Here is a 22584-nt window from a genome sequence, read left to right as displayed (position 1 = left end):
CTCCCTGACTAAGAGCGAGTGAGGATTATTGTGTAACATTTGGAGGTTTTCCTACATGCCAAAAATTCCTCCTAAGTTGGCCAGGGAAAGTTATGAAAATGAAAGTGAAAATTATTATTTTTGGGCTTCATGTATCCCTAATTGTCAAGTCGGACACACAAATGAGTGGGTATGACCCTTGGCCAAATTACACCTCATTTTAATAATATAAATACACATGAGAATCCACCCCCATTTGACCAATTTTTACATAACCATTCATCTAATCTATTATGATACACACGTGCGAGAATGAGAGAAGGAATATGAGGTTTGACTGAGTATAGAAGCTACCATTTGACCAAGGTTGGCCTAGTCATTTTACTGAGTCTAATATTCTCCACTGGACCAAGATTATGCCTACCTTTGAACATGAATTTGCCAAGTTTCACCATAGGGAGAAGGAAAAAATTTACCATAGGAATAGACTATTTAACCACAAGTATACTATGAGTTTGACTGTAAGAAGTTAACTTCACACCCTTTGACGAAAACGGTCAACCATAGGTCTAATGTTGATTGTAGGAGAGATGAATAGGGTGAAAATTTGAGGAGAACTCACCACATTGAAGGTCTAACCAACATTGACTAATCTGGGATGTTGAATACGTTTCACTGGTGAATAGACTTGGATTTTGGCACAAAATTCTAGAATATTCATGGAATTGTAATTATTACTAAATAATAATTTCTCCATAGAAGAAAAAGTGTCAGGTTTTACCCAAGGTTGTGTTTTCTTAGCATAAATGTGTTTTCTCTGTTGTGGATGGTTGTACCTTTATGATCCAATTCTTTCTCATTGCATTATTGTTGATATTTTCTCTATATAACTCTTTAATTATATATGTGACATAAGATAAATGGATTGAAAACTATTAGAAGGTAATTATAAAATTAGAAGATCAACTTCTACTTTGCATTATTGTAGAAAGTTCAACATATATTTCTCTGACTTCTATTATCAATATTTTTTCCATGATATCCTTAATGAGGTTTACCAAAAAACAAGTCCATTATGAAGATTTCCATTACATAGGTGGAAGCATGAAGAAGTACATGGCAAGGGTGTGAAAAGAGGGTTTTCCCAATAAGAGGGACTGTACTGCAAGAAGATTTTCACTCCTATCATAGGTGGCCATATTATTAAGAACGTTTGGTGTTAAAACGGAATAAAATATACTAATTGAAATCTAGGATCATTTTTTATCATAGGAAAAACATTTAGCTCCAAGGGAGTCAACAGTGAGGCAAGTGGAAGGAGCAACCTTCCAACAACATGTCATGGAATTAAGATTGTGATAATAGATGCTTAGATATAGAAGGTATCTATATGGAGTGTGTCTTCCATTAGGAGACCATGGTATAAGGGTTTTCTTACATGATAGAGGGAGAAACAGTGGCACAACAATTTTCTTATGTGGTAAAGGGAGCAACCAAGACTAGGACAAGAAGATCTTCTTTAGTCTTAGAGTTTTTCCTTCGAAATTGAAATGAAAGATTATGGAAGATACACTTAGTCATGGGATTATAGATTCATATTTGTTGAATCCAATGACGCACAAGTATTTTATTGGATTTGTTAGGTAGTTGGTTAACACAAGGCCAAATATTCGCTTTGCAAAGAATGTCATGAACACGTTTATGGTTGAGTTTAGGCATGTACAATGGATGATAGAAAAGTGTCTGGTACGAACAGTATAAAATTGGATGTCGTTTGAGATATGTTTGAGGTTATGAAGTGATTCATTGTAGGAATATCACAAGTCATGAATGATTGTGGCTTCAAGAATATGGAAGGACATGGTGGGGTTAGTTCATCACATACATGATCGAAATAGTAGCACTAGAGGTCTAGTAATATCCATAGATGACTATATTGTTGATATAATTCAAATATGAGCGTAGCATGAAGCTAAATGTCTCCCTCATTGGAAGGAAATGATGAGATCTTTGCACAATTAGGAAAACCATCTCCTATAGCCATAAATGACTTTGGCTGAGACATAAAGGAATTTTATGAGAGAAGATGAATACATTGACCTTTCAAGACAAAATGACTTAGTTAGGTTTTAAAGGAATTTGGCAAGAAAGGTGAATGGTCCAAAGAAAAATTATCTCATGGGACGCCACAAGGAATTAGTTAGATCATAAAGGACTTTTACCATAGGATATTGATATATTCGCCTGAGTCATAAAGGAATTTGGACAAAATCCTTGGATACTCACATACATATGAGGAGTTTGTTAGGTCCCTATAACACTAGTGATTCCCCCATTACTATTGTCATTGTAGCCCTTATTGTTATTTTTGTGCCCCTGTTGTCCCCATATTGTTATTATTGTGCCCCATAGAAGCCCACTATTGTTATTGTTGTGCCCTTATATATTATTGTTATGGCGGCTTTGATTATATTGTGACCCCTTAGACTCCTATATTTAGAAAGGAGGTTTTGTCATTTGTATCATCCAATAATTGTTCATTTGTGTAATCTAAAGGAGGTTTACCCCTCGAAGAGGCTGATTATGAAGTCGTTGTTCTATCTTCTCTATCTTTTTGTGAGCTGGTTTCTTAACATTTGGTATTAGAGCTTTGGATTCTAGGGTTTTGGTGCTCCAAACAGGTCATCGTGGAATTTTCGCTATAACCTTTTCTCAACAAAGTTTCAGACGCTAAAACAAAAACTCATTTCAGCCGAAATCATTTTGAACCTTACGTCTGAATTTCAGATCTTGTCTCGCTATATTTTTGGAGATATGATCTAAGTAAGTTAGGGTTTTTGCTGACTCCTGAATTACATTCCAAACAAATGACCTTGGGAAAATCATCATAACTTTCTCCCTGAGCATCAGATTGAAATTTTGTAAGAAGTTACAGAAATAGGACAGACTGTAGTTTTTTTTGTATCTTTTTCAGATCCGAATATCGAAACAGTGACACGTGGCACATCGTAGAAGTTCGATCTACTAAAAAAGTATACAATCAGGTGATCTTGGGATATTGGGCATAACTCTTTCTTGGAGAATCCAATTTTGATCAGATTGGTGACATTGGAAATAAGACTGAGAGGGCTACCACAAGAAGCAATTTCAAACTGTGGAGATCCACAATTGCAGAGATACAACAGATTCAATATCGAGCTTCTACAAAGTGAGAAAAAGTGTGTAGTCTTTTTAAAATTTTGCATAGGTTTGGGTTGAAAAATTAGTTTGAAGTTCAAAGGGCATAGCGAAGCATAATTATCATTAATTGATGCCCCGAAGAAAGAAAATGGAAACACCTAGTAAGAAACCTGAAATCTCTAGCATGACTCATGAAGAAGAGGAAGAAATGCAACATGATATATCAAATTTATCAGACCAAGTGCAACAAATTTCACTCTCACAAAAGGTAACAGAAGCTAAGATTGATGGTTTAGAGAAAGGCGAGGAAGCTAAGATAAATGGCGTGGAAGCTAATATGAATGGCGTGGAAGTTAAGATGGATGGCGTTGAAGCTAAGATGGATGGCATGGAAGCTAAGATGAATGGCATGGACGTTAATATGTATGGTATAGAAGAAACACTGAAAGGCGACATGGAATATTTGAAGATAGATTTGACTAAGTTGCTACAAGAAATTCTTACTGATGGTGAAAGGGTATTAAAGGAAACTCATGATGAGAACAAAAGAAATGTTAATCATGATTTCATAGACTCTAACATTGGATTGAAGACCCATCATGTTCCAAAGATCGATATGAGGAAGTTTGATGGCAAGGATCCCGTAACATGGATACTAAAAATGAAGCAATATTTCGATCTCCATAATGTGCAAAACACACAAAAGGTACGCATTGCAATTTTATATTTGGAACCAAATCAGTTTTAATGGTATCGATGACTTTGCTCTCATAAAAAAATTGTCACTTCGCCAATTTTTACAGAAGAAATGATAGCAAATTATGAGGATATAAAAATAAATACTTTTTTTAACCAACTGATAAACCTCAAACAAAAGGGTTCAATGATGGAGCGCATGGAGGACTTCCAAAAATTTAATATAAGGGTAAAAGATATTCCAGAGGAGCATAGGATTGATGTGCTCATAGGGACTTTAAAGGATAACACCCAACATGAGGTTCACGTTTGGGAACCTGACTCATTGGAGAAGACTTTTAGGTTGGCAAGAAAAATGGAAAGCAAAATTATGGCAACAAGGAAGCCTACCACTCACAACTATAAGGATGGAAGTGTTGTTTCACCTAGCCTTCCACAACCTACAAGGTTAACACCCCAATAATTGGAAGAAGAAAGAGCAAAAGGGCTTTGTTACAGTTGTGATAGAAAATACACTAAAGGTCAAAAGTGTGTTGAGAATAAATTATTTTACATAGATTGTGAAGAGGAGGAATAAAAGGAACAAGAAACATCAAAAGAAGATGATATACACCAGGAACAAACCCTATAGAAAGAACAAATGAATCGGACCATATCTTGTAATGCATTGGCCAGAATTACCACTCCTCAAACTATCAAGATAGAAGGACATATCAAGAAGAAAAAGGTAATAGTGCTGACTGATTCGGGAAGTACCCATAATTTTATTCATTGTAAGATAGCCAAACAATTGAATTGCTTCCTATATCTAGCACCAGAGTGTTAAGTGATTAGTTGCAAGTGGAGGAACCATTAATTGCTCTAAAAAATTCCATAATATCAAGCTATCCATGGGAGAATATGTATTGATTAGCCAAATGCTTTCGAATCCAATGGGTGGTGCTTATGTTGTACTAGGAGTACAATGGCTACAATCCTTGGGTACAATAAATTTTAATTTTCATGAAATTTTCATGAAATATTCTTCGGAAGGAAAGGAAGTTGAATTAAGAGGTATCGCAGTGAAATAAGGAAAGATAATAATCTCTAATGGAATGAAAAAGCTTCTAAAGAAATAGAAACAAGGCGTAATTTCACAATTATGTTCGCTAGAGGTTCTCACATCGAAATCATCTATTTCTCCAGATCTCCAAAAAGTCTTGGACAATCATTCCAAGGTATTTGAGACTCCCAAAGGTATCCCACCTATTCGCGATCATGATCATGCTATTCATTTCATTCAAGGAAGTGTTCCTCCAAACATCAGGCCTTACAGATATCCCTATGACCAAAATAGTGAAATTGAACGTATGGTTGCAGAAATGCTAGAAGATGGTATAATTCAACCTAGTCAAATTTCTTTCTCTGCTCTAGTAGTATTAGTGCACAAGAAGGATGGATCATGGCACCTGTGTCTAGATTATAGGGAGCTCAACAAGCTCACTATTAAAGATAAATTTCCCATTCCTGTCATTAATGAACTATTGGATGAATTTCATGGATCAATTTACTTCACCAAGCTCGATCTTTGTTCAAGATATCATCAAATCAAAATGAAAACTGAAGACATTCCGAAAACAAGATTTAGAACTGATGAGGGTCATTAGAAATTTTTGGTCATGCCTTTTGGTGTTACCAATGCACCTTCTACATTTCAAGGTTTGTTGAATTCCATTTTCAAACCCTTCCTTAGAAAATTTGTGTTAGTATTTTTTGATGATATACTAATCTATAGCAAGTCTTGGAAGGATCATGTTCAACATGTTGACATGGTGCTCAAACTATTGGAGGAGAGATAATTATATGCAAAAAGCTCCAAATTTTTCATTGGAGTACAAGAGGTGGAATATCTAGGCCATATTGTATCTCATGAAGGTGTTAAGGTAGACCCTAGAAAATTTAAAGCCATTAAGGAATGGAAAATTCCCACATCAAGAAAGCATCTATGAGGATTTCTCAGGTTGACAGGGTATTATCGCAACTTTGTTAAGAATTATGGGAGAATAGCAGCACCTCTAACAACATTATTGAATAAAGGTGCATTTTTATGGACTCTGGAAGAAACGAAGGCCTTTGAACATCTTAAAGAGGCAATGTGCCAAGCACCGGTCTTAGCTACACCGGACTTCACAAAAATCTTTATTTTCGAATGTCACGCCTCAAGAAATGGAATTGGTGTTGTTTTAATGCAAGAAGAAAGACCCATTGCTTCCGAAAGTCATCCAATCAAAGGAAAGTATTTACACAAAGCTATTTATGAGAAGGAAATGTTGGCAATACTACATGCACTTAAGAAATGGTGACCCTACCTAATGGGAAGACACTTCAAGGTAAAAACGGATCATGATAGTCTTAAATACTTTTTAGAACAAAGAATATCTTCAGAAGAGCAACAAAAATGGGTCACAAAAATGTTGGGTTATGACTTTCAAATCATCTACAAAAAAGGGAAGCAAAATGTTGTGGCAGATGCATTCTCAAGAAAGGATGTTATCTAACCAGATCAAAAAATAGAAGAAAAGATAGATTAATGCCTTGAAATCAGCCTCTTCAAGGGGGAAACCTCCTTTACATTACACAAATGAACAATTCTTGGATGATACAAATTACAAAACCTCCTTTCTATATATAGGAGCCTAAGGGTTCACAATATAATCAAAGTCGACATAACAATAATAATATAAGGGCACAACAATAACAACATTGGGCTTCTATGGGGCACAATAATAACAATATGGGGACAATAGGCACACAACTATAACAATAAGGGCTACAATGACAATAGTAATGGGGGAATCACTAGTATTATAGGGACCTAACATGCCCCTCTCCTTCAAAAAAGTGTTGTACTCAACGCTTGAGTAGTTCTGGATGCTTATGTATAAAATTACCACCCTCCCATGTGGAATCTTGAGCAGGTAAGTTATTTCACTTGATGAGATACTTTGAAATTGATCGATTTCGTAGCTGTCAAGTTCTTGTTTCTATGACTGCTTCAGGTTCCAATATGATTTTTCCTTCCTCGTCAAGTTTTGACAATATTGTTTGAACTAGCAGTTTGTCACCTAAAACCTTCTTTGAGCATGAAACATGGAAAACTGGGTGCCCTCGGGAAGTTGCAGGAAGCTCCAATTTTTATGCCATCGTACTAATCTTTTGAAACACCTTGTACGTACCATAATAATTTGGTGATAATTTATTATCCTTCTTAGCTTGCTTGAGGGACATTTGTTTATATGGTTGTAGCCATAGGAATACCTAGTCACCTACATCAAAACTTATTTCACTATGATGTTGATCTTCCTGTTGTTTCATTATATTTTGTGCCAAAGTGAGGTTATCCTTTAAGAGTTAGAGAAGCTGTTGTTGATGTTCGATGTGATCTTCCACTGCTTCAACCTTATAATTTTCTCTTAAATATGATGTGATGGGCGATGGATGATATCCATAAAGTGAAATAAATGGAGTCATTTTTGCTGCAATATGGAAGAAAGTGTTATACCACCATTTAGCCATAGGTAACCATTTGACCCATTATCTTTGTTTATCGGATACAAAGGAATGAAGATATCCTTCCAAACATTTTTTTACTATCTCAGTTTGCCCATCAGATTGAGGATGACAAGATGAGATATGAGCTAACTGATTACCAAGACAAGAAAATAATTATGTCCAAAAGTTTCCAGTGAAAATGGGGTCTCTATTGCTTACAATAATCTTTGGGTTTCCATGTAGCTTTTGAATTGTTTCCATAAATGCAGTAGAAATTGTACTTGCTTTAAATGGATGTGATAATGAACAAAAGTGTTCATACTTGGTAATTTTGTCAACTACCACCATGATGACACTCTTTCCTTCGGACTTGGGTAAACCTGTGATAAAATCCATTGAAACCTCCTCCCAATGTTGGCTTGGAAAAGAGAAAGGTTGTAATAGACCTGGGGTCTTAATTGTTTCAACTTTATTTTGTTGGCAAACCAAACATTCCACCACAAAATTTTGAATATCTGATTTAAGGCCATCCCAAAAAAAATCCTTCTTAACCCTGTGGTAAGTTTTTAAAAATCCTAAGTTCCCTCCTAAGGGAGAGGTGTGAAATTCCATAAGAATATTTTGTTTGAGTTGAGAACTATTACATAGGTATACGCAATCTATGTACCATAACAAATTGTTTTCCAGCTAAATGTATCAGATGTACTCAGATATTGTTGTAAATTTTGAATGAGTGCCCACACTTCTTCGTCATTCTTTCATTCATCTCTTGCTTTGTTTATCCAATCCAGTTGGATAATAGAAATGGAACAAAGAAATTCTTCCACATCCTCATCCTTCCTTGAGAGAGCATCTGCCACAACATTTTGCTTCCCTTTTTTGTAGATGATTTCAAAGTCATAACGCAACATCTATGTGACCCATTTTTGCTACTCTTCTAAAGATAATCTTCGTTCTACAAAGTATTTAAGACTATCATGATCCATTTTTACCTTGAAGTGTCTTGCCATTAGGTAAGGTCTTTCTTCTTGCATTAAAACAACACCAATTCCATTTCCTGAGGCATCACATTCCACAATAAAGGTTTTTGTGAAGGCTGGCGTAGCTAAGACTAGTGCTTGGCACATTGCCTCTTTAAGATGGTCAAAGGCTTTCGTTGCTTCTGGAGTCCATGAAAATGCATCTTTCTTGAATAATGTTGTTAGAGGTGCTGCTATTCTCCCATAATTCTTAACAAACTTGTGATAATACCCTGTCAACCCGAGAAATCCGTGTAGATGCTCTATGGATATGGGGCTTTTCCATTCCTTAATGGCTTTAATTTTTCTAGGGTCTACTTTAACACCTTCGTGAGATACAATATGACCCAGATATTCCACCTCTTGTAGTCCAAAGAAACATTTGGAGCTTTTTGCATATAATTGTTTCTCCTCCAATAGTTTGAGAACCTTGTCAGCGTGTTCAACATGATCCTTCCAAGACTCGCTATAGATTAGTATATCATCAAAAAATACTAACACAAATTTTCTAAGCAAGGGTTTGAAAATCGAATTCATCAAACCTTGAAATGTAGAAGGTGCATTGGTAAGGCCAAAAGGCATGACAAAAAATTCATAATAACCCTCATGAGTTCTAAATGTTGTTTTTGGAATGTCTTCAGTCTTAATTCTGATTTGATGATATCCTGAATGAATATCCAACTTGATGAAGTAAATTGATGCATGCAATTCATCCAATAATTCATAAATGATAGGAATGGGAAATTTGTCTTTAATAGTGAGCTCGTTGAGCTCCCTATAATCCAGACACATGCACCATGACCCATCCTTCTTTTGCACTAATACTACTGGAGCAGAGAAAGAACTTTGACTAGGTTGAATTATACTAGCCTCTAGCATTTCTGCAACCATGCGTTCAATTTCACTCTTTTGGGCTTAGGGATATTTGTAAGGCCTAATGTTTGGAGGAACACGTCCTGGAATCAAATGAATAGCATGATCATGATCACGAATAGGTGGGAGGCCTTTGGGAGTCTCTAATACCTTAGAATGATTGTCCAAAACATTTTGGAGATCTCGAGAAATAGATGATTTTGATGTGGGAACCTCTAGCGAACATAATTGTGCAATTATGCCTCATCATTCTTTCTTTAGAAGATTTTTCATTCCATTAGAGCTAATTATCTTTCCCAGTTTCCCTGCGATACCCCTTAATTTAGCTTCCTTTCCTTCCAAAGAAAATTTCATGAAAATTTCTTGAATATTAAAATCTATTGTACCCAAGGAATGTAGCCCTTGGACTCCTAGTTCAACATCAGCACCACCCATTGGAATGGAACGCATTGGGCTATTCAATACATATTCTCCCATGTATAGTTTGATATTATGGCACTTTCCAGAGCAATTTATCTTTCCTCCACTTGTAACCATCACTTGACACTCTGGTGCTGGATATAGGAAGAAATTCAATTCCTTGGCTATCTTACAATGAATAAAATTATGGGTATTTCCAAAATCAATCAACACTATTACCTTTTTCTTTCTTGATATGTCCTTCCTCCTCTTCACAATCTATGTAAAATAATTTCTTCTCAACACACTTATGACCTTTAGTGTATTTTCTATCACAACTGTAACAACGACCTTTTGCTCTTTTTTCTTCCAATTGTTGTGCCATCAACCTTGTAGGTTGTGGAAGCCTAGGAGCAACAGCACTTCCATCTTTATAGTTGTGAGTGGTAGGCTTCCTTGTTTCCATACTTTTTCTTTCCATTTTTCTTGCCAACCTGAATGCCTTCTCCAATGAATCAGGTTCCCAAAGGAGAACCTCATGCTGGATGTTATCCTTTAAAGTCCCTATGAACACATCAATCCTATTCTCCTCTGGAATATATTTTACCCTTATATTCAATTTTTGAAAGTCCTCAATGTGATCCATCATTGAACCCTTTTGTTTGAGATTTATCAATTGGCTAAAAAAATTGTTGCTTTTTGTATCCTCATAATGTGCTATAATTTCTTCCATAAAAATTTCCCAAGTGACGATTTGTTTATGACAATAAAGCCATTGATACCATACAAACTGATTTGGTTCCAAATATAAAGTTGCAATGAGTACCTTTTGTGTGTTTTTCACATTATGGAGATCGAAATATTGTTCCATCTGTAGTATCCATGTTACGGGATCCTTGCCATCAAACTTCCTCATATCGATCTTTGGAACATGGTGGGTCTTTGTTCCAACGTTAGAGTCTATGAAATCATGATTAACATTTCTTTTTTTCTCATTATGTGTTTCCTCTACTATCTTTTCACCATTAAGAAGCCTTTCTTATAGAAACTTTTTCAAACCTTCCTTCAAACCTTCCATGTCTTTCTTCAAATCTTCAATGTTGTCATTCTTCGAATGATGATTAAGATTTCTTTTGTTCTCATTATGAGTTTCCTTTACTACATTTTCGCCATTAGGAAGCCTTTGTTGTAGAAACTTTGTCAAACCTTCCTTCCAACCTTCCATGTATTTCTTCCAATATTCAATGTTTTCTTTCATACCATCCATCTTAGCTTCCATTCCATTCACCTTAGCTTCCATGCCTTTCTTTAAATCATCCATCTTTGCTTCTCTTACTTTTTGTGAGAGTGAAATTTGTTGCACTTGGTCTCGTAATTTAGATATATCATGTTGCATTTCTTCATCTTCTTCATGAGTCATGTTAGATACTTCAGGTTTCTTACTATATGTTTCCATTTTATTTCTTCGGGGCATCAATTAATGATAATAATGCTTCACTATGCCCTTTGAATTCTTCAAACTAATTTTTCAAACAAAACTTATGCAAAATTTAAAAAAAAACCTACACACCTTTTTTAACTTTGTAGGAGCTCGATATTGAATTTGTTGTATCTCTATGATTTCAGGTCGCCAAGGTATGAAATTGTGTCCTACAGTAGCCCTCTGAGTCCTATTTGTAACCCCGCAAGTCTGATCAAGATTGGATTCTCCAAGGAAGAGTTATGTCCAATCTCCCACAATGATTGGATTATAGACTAGTTCAGTAGAGAAAAATTGTACGAATTGTCACGTATCACTGCTTCAACCTTAGGACCTTAAACCGATACTACAGGATGTCCTCTTTCTGTAAATTCTTATAAATTTTCAATCTGATGCATAGAAAAAAAGTTATGACAATTTTCCTCAGGTCACTTATTTGCAATATAATTCGGGATCCTGCAAAAGCCCTAATGTCCTTGGATCATATCTCCGAAAATATAGTGAGAAAAGATATGAGATTCAAACACGCGGTTTGGAAAGATTTCACCTCAAAGGGGTTTCTTTTTTATCTTCCGAAACATCACAGAACAAAATTTATAGCGAAAATTCCATGCTGACATGTTTGGAGCAGAAAAACCCTAAAGTCCAAACCTCTGATACCAAATGTTATGGAACCAGGATATAATCAAGTATTGGTATCTAATGGTTTTTTAGGATATAATCAAGTGTTGGTATCTAATGGTTTTTCAAGATATAATCAAGTGTTGGTATCTAATGAGGATCAACTAAAGACAACCTTCAACACTAAATGGGGCACTTACACATATCATAAAATTCCCTTTGGACTTATTAATGCGAGCGCCACATTCTAGAGAGCTATGGACATAGCTTTCTGAGGATTGATCAACAGATCAGTAATAGTGTACATGGACGACATTACTATGTATTCATATTGCAAAAGGGATCATATTTATCACCTGAAACAGATTTTCAAAAGATGCCAAAGATACGGAATATCGTTGAATCCTAATAAGAGCATCTTCGCAGTTACAGAAGGGAAACTATTGGGTCATATCCTCTCTAAAGAAGGGATTGTTATTGATCTTGAAAGAATAGAGACCATCATGAGAATACAACCCCTTGCAAATAAAAGGGCATTGCAATCTTTCTTCGGGAAGATCAATTTCGTTCGGAAATTTGTCTCAGCTTTCGCAGAAATAGTGCATCCCATGCAACTAATGATGAAGAAAGACATCGTGTATAGGTGGAGCGATGAAGCTAAGAAATCATTTCAGCGAATTAAGGAGGCCATCACAGAAGCTCCTACATTGGTCAGCCCTGATTTCGACAAGGAATTCTTATTGTATACTTTCACCTCTGATGTTTCATATGCCGCAATCCTCACCCAAAAACATGATGATAGCAATGAAGTCCCTATCTCTTATATGAGCTCTAATCTCCAGGGAGCAGAACTAAACTACCCAAACGTAGAGAAACAAGGCTTTGCGGTTTTTAAAGCCGTAAAACACTTCCGTCCTTATTTATTAAAGGTCAGGTCTAAAGTAATCGTTCCCCATCCTGTTGTAATAGCCCTCTTCATGCAAAAGGAAATGGGTGAATGGAGAGGGAATTAGATAACTGCACTTCAAGAATTTGACATCGAGATTAAGCCGGAAAAGATAGTTTGAGGGCCGGGATTGTGTAGGCTAGCAGTAGAAGCCTTGGAGGATAAATAAGGGGCGTCCGAACAACCAGAAGTGCAGAGCATGCAAAATGAACAAGTATAACTCAAGGAGGAGCCTCTATGGATTAATGAGACACTGATGTATGAACGCGAAGCGTCGAAAGCCCTTTTCGATTCTGAGTCGTGGTATTACAACATACGTTTTTACTTAACACGGGGATGATGTCTTGAACACATGGATGCATCACAAAGGAGAGCACTCATATTGAAATCTAATCAGTATCACTTGGCCAATGACACATTATATAGAAAATTATGATGGAATCTGGTTGAGGTGTTTGGAAAAGGGTGATGCTAATCATGTCTTGAAAGAAATGCACGACGGCCCAGCAGGTGGTCACTATGGTGAAGAGACCACTGCTCACAAAATATTAAGATCTGGATATTATTGGCCCACAGTGTTCAGAGACTTGCATGCCTATGTTTGGAAATGTAAGGTATGTCAAACTGCTGCAGGACAAGAAAGAAAGCCAGTCGTTCCCCTCAGGCCCGTTATGATTCATCACTCGTTCCAGCAATGGGGCCTAGATGTCATAGGCGAGATCACTCCGAACTATTCACAGCAACATAAGTATATACTCACGGCGACCGACTACTTCACCAGATGGACCGAAGCCATCCCGCTTCAAAAGGTAAACAAAAATGAGGTAATATCATTTGTTGATAAATTTATTATTAACAGGTTTGGCATCCCTGACACTCTCATATTTGACAATGCTTCTTACTTTTCATCACTGAAATTGACTGAATTTGCTATTGATAAATCAATTCACATAAGGTATGCATCAAACTATTACCCCCAGGGAAATGGAGTTGCAAGGTCCTCAAATAAAAACCTCATCCGCATAATCCGTAAATCTATTGCCGACAACCAGAGGAACTGGCACAACACTCTAACAAATGCCCTTTGGATTGATAGAGTCACCCCAAAAGTGGCATTAGGAAACTCCCCATACTTCCTCGTCTATGGACAGGAATCCATCCTGCCTCCTAATGTTGCCCTTCCCTCCTTACAGCTCTCCCAAGCTTCAAGAGGGACCCCTTCATCTTTACTTCAAAAAAGGATCAACCAACTGGTGAGGAATTGAGAGATAAAGCCAAAAATAAATTTAGAAACCACCAAATGATTGTAAAGAGATGGTTTGATCGCCATCTGGCAGGAGATAAAGATTACCAAGTAGGAGAGCTAGTCTTGAAATGGGACAAGTTGAATGAGCCAAAAGGTAAACACACGAAATTCCAACACTTATGGCTGGGCCCGTTCCAAGTTGAAGAAAAAATTGGTCAGGGAACTTACAGATTGAAAACTTTACAGGGAGAAACTGAAAAACTCCCTGTTAATGGCCAACATCTCAAGAGATACTTCCAGTAGCCACCATGTGGTTATTACTTCCTGAGTAGGTTAGAATTCATTTTATTTTGCTGTTAACTTAGTTATATTTTCGTCCCTTCCATTTTGTTGTTTCTGCAAAGTGTATTTTCCTTCTGTTTTCAATTTTAGTCCTTTTTAGCCAACTGATTTCGGTCCTCTAGTCTCATTTTCGCCTCTTCAAATCTCTTCAGATTACCCTCATTCACCGCCTTCATCTTTTTCACCCCTCATTAACCTGCTGATGAGTCTGCTGATCCTAAATCCATCGTTACCTTGCAAATCAAACAAACTTTCAATGAGCCCATGAGAACTTGAAAATTAGCTGTGGAATTCAAATCAAAGCCACTCATTAGCATCTGTTGGGAACTAGGTAAGATCTGTTGATAACCTGGATACCTGGAGCATGTAGGGGCATCTTTATAAAACAAAAAATGTGTAATTACAGTTGGACTGGCATGGAGGAACGCTACATTTTTAAATAAATCCCACTTAGATCTAGCCTATGTTTTCCTGTAATGTTTGCAGTTATTCTCCATTGGTCCCATCCACCACACTAAATTCTCCCATACCTGTCATCTACAAGTATACCTCCTTTCATGGGCTAAGCTCACCGTTATACACCCTGTGGCAAATCCAATTGTGCTCTAGTCCTTGTGCCTGAAACTAGAAGGACTTATTTAAAAGAAAATGAAATGTCAAGTCCTTGTGCCAATCTGGAAGGATAGGTTTTTTGGGAAGCCGGTTAGAGTAGGGATTGTTGCTAGGCTCAGAGTACCATTTGACACAGCAAGCACAACCTTGCTTAAGCGGTTTAAAAATATGGCATGATCCATGACTGCACCCCATTCAATAATATGAAAATGTAGCACCGAAATTCTTATATAAAGTGCAGATAAACATATCTACATCAAGTTTGATGAGTGATAAACAGCTGAGGTACACACCTAAACAGGTATTGACAGACCATTGATGGCCCTAAAAGGACTTTTGAAAGTAGAAAACAAGTAAAGGAGGGTCAATAAATCCCATAATACTACCAATGGAGAATGCCTGTCAAAGCCCTATTAGCAAGTAGAAGCTATTTGTCTTTATCCCACATGAAGAAATTAATGTTGAAGTGGAACCCATGCCTGTCCATCTATATAGTTTGCATTTCAAGTTTATCTTAAAACCCTGATGTTCTATTGATCCAAGGTTTATTTGGAAACAGAGATAACTGGTTCACCCAATAGTTCACCATTTGTTGTGGCCACAACCACCACCCTATTAGAACCTGCCCTGGTAGCAATTTTGAATGGGTCCCCTAGGAGTTTGACCTTTCACCTCTCCAAATAATAACTCTCTGAATGATACTTTTTATCCCATGGATTTTAACTCTTTGCCAAGTCACATCTTCAATTCTTAATGGTTAAGGCCCCTTAATAAATCTCTGTCACATGATTCATCTACCCTTTCTAGCCCTTCATTCATATCCTTCACCGGGATTGTTCAACCCTCAAAACCCATCGCATCCTTGTTTCTATATCAACGCTTTGATAATATGAATACTCGACAACATGCATAACTCGCCCTTTTTCGCTTATCACAATCAACATTGACACACAACGAGTACCATGATACACTGGACCCGACAGCATTATTAACCATAATATATATATTTTCGGGTTCAGAGCCTTTCGCATATCGCAATCAGCGGGAGTCAAAGCCGAGCCATAAGGCCAATACGATACAGTAGACCCAACAGGACTATCAAGTATAATACATACATTATTGGGTCCGCTTCCCCAATCGCATATCGTAATCAGCAGAACCCAAGGGTTATATATAAGGTGCGCTGTGATATACCAGACTCGTCGATAACTATGAATTCGGGTATATAGTATTTCACATCGGCCTTATGGTCGGATGTAGGTTTTCCCGTGTATTCCCATGTTTTCAATAAAGTGTTATGGTTCGGTATTTAAAAGGAAAAGCCCATAGGGCAGACTCGCCGGGACTATTAAGCACAACATATATATATATTTCGGGTCCGGAGCCCATCGCATATTGCAATCGGGCTTCGATGAAGCCCAAGGTCCATTAACTCACCATTGAAGCACTGCGATGCGATATGGTGGACCCGACGATAACTATAGGCTCAGGTGTATATCATTTGAAGTTCGGCCTTATGGTCGGCCGCGAGTTTTCTCGTGTTTTCTTGTGTATTGCGATAAAAGGTTGTGGTCTGGGTTTTCAAGGGAAAACCCTGTAAAGTGAATGGTCCACTTTTGAAGCTTTGATTAAACAATCCTTGAGTAAAAATGAATATTATGGGCAAAGGAAATACGTGTCACAGCAGGCTTGGTGGTTTGATAATTATAGTTGCTATGCGTTGCAAGATTAAATAGAAACTATGGCTAAATGAAAAGTTTGTTTGTGATCATATTGTCATGTTGCATAATCATAAAACTAATGTTAATTATCTCTGTAGGCAAGGAGTGAAAGACGCATGAGCGGATCATGAGAGTTCATATATGTGGATGTGTTCCATTTAAAGATCTGGCCTTAGGCATTCTTAGTCGGGTTTCCACGCGTTGCCTGTGTATTCCAAAAGTGAAATTGTCCTAGGTTTCATCATGAAGAGATGACACACAGTCATCCTCTTCTAATCAACATCCATTCATTTCCCCAGGAAATGAAGCACTCCAGCAGATATGCCTTCTACGTGTCAGCGGTTACACCAACTGTTCTATGTCTGTGTATTTTGATTTGTATATTGAAAAAAGAAGGGAGGTGAAAAGTTAAAGGGAGACCAAGGGTCATCTCCTTTGGCATAAATATTACCTCCGGAGATGAGGGGAGGGCATTTTTGGGGTAGAACAACTTTTGATTTATTGTGAATAAAGAAGACCGTTTGGGTCAAGAAGGAGCCTTTTGTTTCAGATTTATTTTTCTCTGCTTTCATGTGTTTAGAATCAGAGTGTTGTTGCTGGCATAAAGATAAATGTGTTTTGCTTTGTGCATATTGATAACATAGAGTTAATGGTTATTCCTGGTTATTCGAATATGATTCAATAGCATGTTTAACTCATGAAAGGTTGTTGACTCTAAACTTTGTTAAACATCAGTTGCAAGTGTTATTTGTATTGAAAGGAAGGTGTATTCCTATATAAGTAATTGGATTGCAATTAGGATTTAATACATCCTTGTTCTTATGTGAAACATTAATTGATTCATTTGGACTTGGAATCTATATATGATGTTTAACCTCTTTTTTTATATTCTTGTAGGATAGATTAGAATAGTTAGGATTAGCATAAGTAGTTAGAATTAGTGTAGATAGGATTTGATACATATAGGTTAGTTGTTTCGTTTGCTGATTTAATTGAAGTCTTCCTCCAAGAAGCAATCTTTCAACACATATAACAGTTTACAGGATCCTCTAAAACCCATCGGAACTAGCCATTCCAAAGGAAAGTAGATCTAATTGGGGTCTGCAATCGGGTTAGTTCCCCTTGTTGGTATAGCAAACATTCGCCACGTCAACACATTCTTTAAAAAGACATTGTAGCCCTTTTGCATGAGATGTCCAATGCTTATGAGGTTATGCTTCAAACTAGGGACAAAATAAACATCTGAAATATCCTTCTCCCCCTTCTTTTTTAGAATATTGACTCTTCCCTTGCCCATGACAAAGACTTTTCTATCAGTCCCTAATGTCACTTCAGATTTCACACTTTCATCTAGGTTCGAAAACGTTTCTATGTTCCCTATCATGTGGTTGTTGCACCCTGAATCTAGAAACCATGCATCACATTGTTTTTCTTGTGCTACATTACAAGCTAAAAACATGTTATTTTGGTTTTGATTTTCCTTTGTGAAATTTTCACTTGGTTTGTTACTTATGTCATGTTTCTTCTTTCTACATTTATTTGCATAATGACCATACTTCTTACAGTAATGACATTGAACTTGAGATTTGTCATACCTTTGACCTTGTTCTTGATTCTGGCTTGGGCCTTGACTTGAATTGTGATTATTGCCCCTTCAACTTGAGCAGTAAGGGTTGCCTCTTCCACCATTGTATGGGCTTCTTCCTCTTCCTCTAGCATTGGATCTTCCTTTTCTTTTATTTTGACCAAATGAAACTTCTGTCTTGAAGGCATGCTCCAATGAGAAATTTCGTGCTCTATGTAGTCTATGTTCATGAGAAATCAATGATGCGTGAAGCTCATCCACTAAAAACTGTGAGAGATCCTTTGTCTCTTTTATGGTCACAACAATGGCATCAAACCTTCTTATAAGACTTCTCAAAACTTTCTCAACTATTCTCCTTTCCTCAAGTGTATCACCATGAGACCTGATTTGAGTAACGAGTCCACTCACGTGTTAAAAATGAGTCTACATTCTCTGAAATTTTCATACAAATTGTCTCAAAATCTCTCCTTAGTATTTGTATCTTTATTGTCTTCACTTTTTCCATGCCTTGGTACGCTATGTGGAGAGTGTCCTATGCTTGCTTGGACTTTGTTGTTGTTGCAATCCTCGGAAAAATACTTTCATGAACTGATTTAAAGATGTAGAAGAGGGATTTTTCATCCTTCTTCATGTTGTCCTTCAACAAATCCTTTTCTGCTTGAGACAAGATCATCTATGTTGCTATCTGTTGGTTCTTGGAACCCATTCTCCACCAATTCCCAAATATTTTGGGAAGAAAACAAAGCCTTGATTATTATAGCCCAATAGTCACAATTTTTCCCATTAAATTCAGATATGTTAGGATTAGTCAAGCTTGTGGTTGATGCTTTCATTTCCGAGTGTAAAAAAAAAAAAATTCCTCGACGTAAATACCCTCCAAACAAATCTGCCCTCAAAACAATTTTTAACTCACAGTAAAAACACTTGTTTTTACGCTAACATAGTTTAACATGTGGAGTCTTTCCCTCAAAAAATGAGTTGCAGAAATAAAATCTAGAGTTGGGGCCATCAAAACCCAATGTACAGGAGATTAAAAACACAAAAATTTAACTCACCACAAAAGAGAGTAAAATTTTGAGCAACACAATAAAACTTTAGGTTATAATTTTAGTGAGTGAAATACATTCATATGGATAATACATGGTTCGATACCACCTGAAATATTTATAGGGGAAGAGTATTTCCATCAAAAAAATCAGTTGCAGAAATCAAATCTGGAGTTAGGGCCATCAAAACCCAATGTATAAGATATTAAAAACACAAAAATTTAACTCACCACAAAAGAGAGTAAAATTTTGAGCAACACAATAAAACCTATGTTTTGAAATATATGTATGAAGAGAGCAAGAGTCTTTCCCTAAAAAAAAATCAATTGGGGGAATCAAATCTGGAGTTGGGGCCATCAAAACCCAATGTATAGGAGATTAAAAACACAAAAATTTAACTCCCCACAGAACACAAAAGAGAGTAAAATTTTGAGCAACATAATAAAACTTTAGGTTATAATTTTAGTGAGTGAAACGCATTCATATGGATAATACATGCTCCGACCACGTGAAAGATTTATAGGGGAAGAGGGGAGGAGTCTTTCCCTCAAAAAAATCAGTTGGGGAAATCAAATGTGGAGTTGGGGCCATCAAAACCCAATTTACAGGAGATTAAAAACACAAAAATTTAACTCACTACAAAAGAGAGTAAAATTTTGAGCAACACAATAAAATTTTAGCTTATAATTTTAGTTAGTGAAATACATTCATATGCATACTGAGGCTCTTTCACCTAGTAATACTACCGAAATTGGCCTCACAATCTTCCCCACCCTTCTCCCACAACGACGCCCAATAATCCAATTCCTAGTGTCGCACTTCAGCCATCTTACAACCAGCCCCAAGCTATCTTCTGACAGGGTGACACGCTATTTAAAGAAAAACAATAATCATCACTATGAATTTGATAGAGATGAATTAAGTTCTATGACTTTTCGGTAAAGAAATGTTGAACCTACAAAATTTAACCACCAAATATTGAAATTAAGAGAAGGGGAAAAAACTAAATAACATAATTTAACACTTAACATTAAATTTAACTATCATATATTGAAATTAAGGAAATTAACAAAATGAAAAAAAAAATAACATAATTTATTATTTAAAATTAATTTTATTTTACAAATCATTTAATTAAGAGTGTTATATTGGTTTCTTTCAATAACTACCATAATAATTTTTAGGTATCTATATATACTCTTCATCAAAATCAAGGTTATTTGAACCTCTAACCTACTAACACATAATTTCACTTCCATTGCCATTTAAGCTTGCCCCAAGAACTATCTTAGTGATAATTAATAGAAAGTATTATTTCACCTGATCAATAAAAATATAATACCAAGGTTCGCGGATTACCTAAAGCCATAGTTTCATTAGAGAACCCAGCTTACTATTGAAATAGGAAATAATATTTAATCTAGCTAATTGTAAAAAAGAAAGTATTGTTTTAACTAATCACTAAAAATCTAATACTAGGGTTTGGGGATTACCTAAAACCATAGTAACATTAGAAAACCAAGCCTTCTTAACTCCAGATCTACTAGTGTGAGAGGGATCAAGACCCTAAGATGGAAGCGATCCTCTTTTAAAGAGAAACGAGATTTGATCCTTCTTCTACTACTGTGAGAGGGATCAAGAATCTAAGATGGAAGTAATCCTCTTTTAAAGAGAAATGAGATTTGATCCTCCTTCTACTAGTGTGAGACGGATCAAGACTCTAAGATGGAAGCAATCCTCTTTTAAAGAGAAACGAGATTTGATCCTTCTTCGCTCTTGTGTATTTGGTGTTAATATAGATGTAGGCTTGTAGGATATATATAGTTCTTCTTACATAAGAATACCATGGGAAAAACCACGAGTTTTAAAAAATGTGGAGTGGAAAACCACCAACAATATTAAATTTTAATTTAATTTTATTTTTTATTTTATTTTTATTTCACTCAGAAAGAGAGTAAAATTTTGAGCAACACAATAAAACCTACGTTTTGAAATATATGTATGAAGAGAGCAAGAGTCTTTCCCTAAAAAAAAATCAATTGGGGGAATCAAATATGGAGTTGGGGCCATCAAAACCCAATGTATAGGAGATTAAAAACACAAAAATTTAACTCCCCACAAAACACAAAAGAGAGTAAAATTTTGAGCAACATAATAAAACTTTAGGTTATAATTTTAGTGAGTGAAACGCATTCATATGGATAATACATGCTCCGACCACGTGAAAGATTTATAGGGGAAGAGGGGAGGAGTATTTCCCTCAAAAAAATCAGTTGGGGAAATCAAATGTGGAGTTGGGGCCATCAAAACCCAATATATAGGAGATTAAAAACACAAAAATTTAACTCACTACAAAAGAGAGTAAAATTTTGAGCAACACAATAAAATTTTAGCTTATAATTTTAGTTAGTGAAATACATTCATATGCATACTGAGGCTCTTTCACCTAGTAATACTACCGAAATTGGCCTCACAATCTTCCCCACCCTTCTCCCACAATGACACCCAATAATCCAATTCCTAGTGTCGCACTTCAGCCATCTTACAACCAGCCCCAGGCTATCTTCCGATAGGGTGACACGCTATTTAAAGAAAAACAATAATCATCACTATGAATTTGATAGAGATGAATTAAGTTCTATGACTTTTCGATAAAGAAATGTTGAACCTACAAAATTTAACCACCAAATATTGAAATTAAGAGAAGGGGAAAAACTAAATAACATAATTTAACACTTAACATTAAATTTAACTATCATATATTGAAATTAAGGAAATTAACAAAATGAAAAAAAAATAACATAATTTATTATTTAAAATTAATTTTATTTTACAAATCATTTAATTAAGAGTGTTATATTGGTTTCTTTCAATAACTACCATAATAATTTTTAGGTATCTATATATACTCTTCATCAAAATCAAGGTTATTTGAACCTCTAACCTACTAACACATAAGTTCACTTCCATTGCCATTTAAGTTTGCCCCAAGAACTATCTTAGTGATAATTAATAGAAAGTATTATTTCACCTGATCAATAAAAATCTAATACCAAGGTTCGCGAATTACCTAAAGCCATAGTTTCATTAGAGAACCCAGCTTATTATTGAAATAGGAAATAATATTTAATCTAGCTAATTGTAAAAAAGAAAGTATTGTTTTAACTAATCACTAAAAATCTAATACTAGGGTTTGGGGATTACCTAAAACCATAGTAACATTAGAAAACCAAGCCTTCTTAACTCCAGATCTACTAGTGTGAGAGGGATCAAGACCCTAAGATGGAAGCGATCCTCTTTTAAAGAGA

Source organism: Pinus tabuliformis, chromosome 7, assembly GCF_031772625.1.
Source record: "Pinus tabuliformis cultivar Carrire ecotype Pingquan chromosome 7, CPIR1, whole genome shotgun sequence".
In the NCBI taxonomy this organism is placed as follows: Eukaryota; Viridiplantae; Streptophyta; class Pinopsida; order Pinales; family Pinaceae; genus Pinus; species Pinus tabuliformis.
The sequence above is the reverse complement of the archived record's forward strand: the minus strand, read 5'-3'. Positions refer to the sequence as shown.